Source organism: Cervus canadensis, chromosome 13 (genome assembly GCF_019320065.1).
Source record: "Cervus canadensis isolate Bull #8, Minnesota chromosome 13, ASM1932006v1, whole genome shotgun sequence".
Classification (NCBI taxonomy): domain Eukaryota; kingdom Metazoa; phylum Chordata; class Mammalia; order Artiodactyla; family Cervidae; genus Cervus; species Cervus canadensis.
Genome location: NC_057398.1, coordinates 42,239,989 through 42,244,600, shown reverse-complemented (window position 1 = coordinate 42,244,600; position 4,612 = coordinate 42,239,989).

The window sequence follows — 4,612 nt, the reverse complement described above, 5'->3', positions numbered from 1 at the left end:
AAATGTCCTCCTTAAAGGTCATCTTTATGTATGAGAAAGGAGCAAGATGATTTTTAAATTGAGGTGACAAATGGCAAGATTTAAGGATCTGTCCATTCCCTGCCAGAAGTAACACAGAGAAAAATAAAAATATTTCCTCAGTACAATATATTCAGATTATTGTTTTTTATTATTAGGATTTCTGTCATTTGGTATAATGGAGAGCATCTTTTCTCCAAAAAGGAGCAATATAAAATTGAATTTTTAAGTATTCTCCAAACTGTATAGTAGACTAAGTTCAAAAAAATTAAGATGAATTGCAATAGTAAGTGCACATCCTAGCTACAGTGTAGAATGTATGGTTGTAATAACCTAATTTGCTGCAGGACTTTGGTCTTAAGCCAAACACTTGAAAAAGACAAAAAATATATATAAAATTATCAACTGTTGAAAGTTAAAGGAATTTTAGTCAGATCTCCTTTAGTGAACATGGAATTACTTCCTAAGCTAAAGTGGACCTTTTAGGTTTCTGAATTTCTAGTCAAATGTTTTTCCCACTGACCCTCCTAAATATTTTAAATATTTTTGCAAGTATTAGTAAAATAATACCATTGTTCATAATAGACAAAAAGCAGAAACAACCCAAGTAGCCAACAAATGATGAGTGGATAAATTAAGTGTAATATATCCATACCATGGAATATTTCAGCAGTAAAAAGGAATGAAGTACTAATAAACACTACAACATAATGCACCTTGAAAATGTTACTGAATTGGTCATTCGTACCCCTGCTGAGAGAGTAGATCTTCAGTGTTAGCACCAAAAAAATAAAAGTAACTATGGGAGGTAATCGGTATTTAATTAAGTTGACTGTTGTAATCATTTATATTTGTAAATTATACATAATATATATAATCACATTATACACATTAAAATTGTATAACTCAACTATATATAATTGTTATTTGTAAATTATACCTTAGTGAAGCTGAAAAAATAAAGTCCTCTTTTCTCTTCTCTCGGATGTGAGCCCCCTTGCACTATCAATGACTGTACAAGGAAGGAGAATTTAGGAAATATAAGAACAGAGTAGTTTAGGTAAAGCCTGGTACAAAAAGAAGACATTTTCTGCTATCCAGGGCCTTTCATTTAGATGGACTCTAATGCTATTCAAAGTCTGATAATGTTAAATGTCAATAAATGTATTTTAGTTATAGGGAGCAGAAATGTGTGTTTGATATTAATGACTCATCAAAGACAATGGGATTTTACAAATAGAGATCACTGTAAATATGCATAGTGTCATGTGTTTTTCCTCTTGACTGGTTAACTTAGTACTAACTATAACTATAAATTTTGAATGTTCGTTCTGAAAAAAGATCCAAGAAATAGATAAAACTCCAGTTTTCTGTCATTATTCATTACACATGGTATAGAAAAAACTACACAATATGAGGAAGAGACCAAAGTAAAGTTGAGTAACTCTCTTTCAATAAATAAAAACTTTAAAGGAATGCTTTGACTTAGAACAGCCAGTGTTTATTTAAGTAACTAAGAAGAGATTAAATAAGTGCCAAGAATTAAGAAGATATGACTATACATGTGTTCTATAAAACTGATCAAAGGAATATATTTTATAGGTAATATTCAGATTCTGCATAGAGTCAGATATTCTAAATCATTTCAACAAATAATTATTCATTACTTATATGCAGATATTATTCTAATACTTGGAATATATCCATGAATTATAATATACATGTATTATATATTATAATCATATATTATAGTCAGAGTTCCACCTACCTCAGACTCCTTGAACCCAGTTGCCAAAAAGAAAAGTGCAAACATCTCAGTCCTTTGCCTTACTTTATTCTAATAAGTTCAGATCTCTGAGTTCCCAGCCCAGAAATTAGAATGTTATCATTAGAAAGGAAGGGGAAAAGAAGAGGTGAAATATTTGAGTATTTTTCTGAGTTTTGTACATATGCATTCCATTTTTAAGGCTCATTTATTTATAGAACACAGAAGCTTTATAATACTAATGTTTAACACACATGTATTTAAAATCAATACCTTAACATCTAGGTCTTTTGTAAATTTTAAAAACTACTTTATAATATAGGAAATCCTTGTTTTAGGAAGTCAAAAACTCACTGCCTTCATAGAGCTCACATTCTAATAGGGAGAAAAGACAATAAATAACAAACATATTAAATAAGTAAATCATATTTGTGTTAGAAAGTGAGAAATGATATATAAAGCATAAAGCAAAAAAGAGAATCAGAAGTGTGGGGCTACGCTGTAGAAATAGGTTGGCTATTTCAAAAGATGTATTCAAGTTAAGCCTTACTGAAGTGACATTTGATACTTTTAATATAATTATAGACATGTTTGATGTATAATAATATCTATCAATTGTATATGTATATTACATATCAGATCTCTGATATAATAAAAATAGAGCAACTGCCAAAATAAATCAAGACATTCCTTCTGTAAAGGGCTATTAGGGTGTGTCAAACTAAAGGCTGGAGGGCCTGAGTTTGCTTATGTCCCTTAGCAGTAGGATAATCCCATTTTCAGGTTGTATGCCAGCAATAAGTACAGTCCTTAAAACACAAAAAGTTATTTACACTGTAATTATTTTTGTTTGTTCAGCAAATTTGTTCCGCACTAGTTTCATGTGTTCAGCCCTTCTGAGGCTATGTGCAGCCCCAAACAGGCAGAAGTTTCAAGGAACCTCCTGCTGTGAGGCTCTAGCTTACTCAGTGTGTGATTTGTTGTTGTTCTTTTAGTTGCTCTGCTAAGTCGCTTCAGTCATGTCCGACTCTGTGCGACCCCATAGACGGCAGCCCACCAGGCTCCCCCATCCCTGGGATCCCCCAGGCAAGAATACTGGAGTGGGTTGCCATTTCCTTCTCCAACGCATGAAAATGAAAAATGAAAGTGCAGTCGCTCAGTCGTATCCGACTCTTAGCGACCCCATGGACTGCAGCCTACCAGGCTCCTCCATCCATGGGATTTTCCAGGCAAGAGTACTGGAGTGGGATGCCATTGCTCTCAGTCATGTCCAATTCTTTTGTGACCCCATGGACTGTAGCCCACAAGGCTCCTCTGTCATGGGATTCTCCAGGCAAGAATCCTGAAGTGGGTTGCCATTTCCTTCTAGAGGGCATCTTCCTAAGCCAGGGATCAAACCTGCATCTCCTGCAATGGCAGGCAGATTCTTTACCACTAAGCCACCCAGGAGGCCCAAAAAACTATATTCCAATAAAATTTTTTTTTAAAAAAAGAAAGAAATCATATGTGTTCCTCAAGAAAAACCTATTGTCTTGGCATTTATTTTTAAAATAATTTCTTTGGTGGGATTTTTAATAGGAGTAGTCAGTGAGGAAAGGGACAAGTCAAGGTATAGACAGGTTCTTTATGGCTGTTCAGATTTTTTTGAGAATAATAATTTTTTAAAACTATAAAACAATGACTCTTAATTCTTCCAGCTTTTTCTCTTCACCTATACCTGGTGAATGTCTCCTGCTTTAAAGTGACAAGGTAATAGCAATGGACGCTGTCTCTATTTCTTCTCTGGGATTGGCTATGTTGTTAAAGCTCATTATAAAACTTGGATGTGCAAAAGTACCTTTGGCATTAACTGGGAATGAACTCATCTTGTTTTCTGAATAGATGCAAATAGTGAATGACTCCCAAGAAAATACATAGCCACACCTAGAGGTTCATGTCAGCAAGCAAATGTAAATCAGATCATACCCTTCTCTGACTTTTCAGTGCTATTAGAATAATATTCAAATTCCTTAACTTACTTCCCAGGTTCTGACTAACTGGGCCCCTTCTTACTCTTATAACCTTACCCCCTACCACTTTGCTGCTCATTCATGATACACCAAGATCCCTGTCCACCTCTCTGTTCCTCAAACATGTGAACCTCTTTTCCATTTTTGCTGTTTCCTCTGCCTGGAATGCTCTTCCTCAGATATTTGCATTGCTAACTCCTTCTCATCATTTATGTAAGAGTGGACATCCTTGCCTTGTTCTAGATTTTAGGGGGAAAAGTGTCCCAATTTCTCACCATTAAGTATGATGTTAAGTGTAGGTTTTCTGTAAATGTTCTTTATCAAGTTGAAGGAATTCCCCTCTATTCTTAGTTTATTGAAAATTTTTGTTTTAGTTTTGTGTTTATACGTGAATGGCTGTTGGGTTTTTCACTTTCCATTAGAGTTCTTAACATAGTGACCATAGTTAAAGGCCCAGTCTACTAACTCTAGTTAGCCGTTAACTCTCTCAAGCTGGGCCTAGTCCTGTTGCTCTCTTTGTTTTTTCAAACTGTGCTTTTTCTTGCCTTTTATCATGACTTGTTGAAGACTAGACATGATATATCAGATAATAGGGACTGAGGTAAGTAGGCTTTTAGTGTGAGATTTTATGTCAATATGACTAGAATGTAATTGGGCTGTGTGTAGTGTTTCCTGTAGCTACAGGTGCCATGAGATTCAAATTCCTCTAGTGTCCTTTTTCTCTCTCTAGTTTTTGGGCTAAGAACTCCTCAAAGGGACTCTGTGTCTTCTATATCCTTCAGTTGTAATTCACTGTTATTATTATTCCAGTTGAAATTCA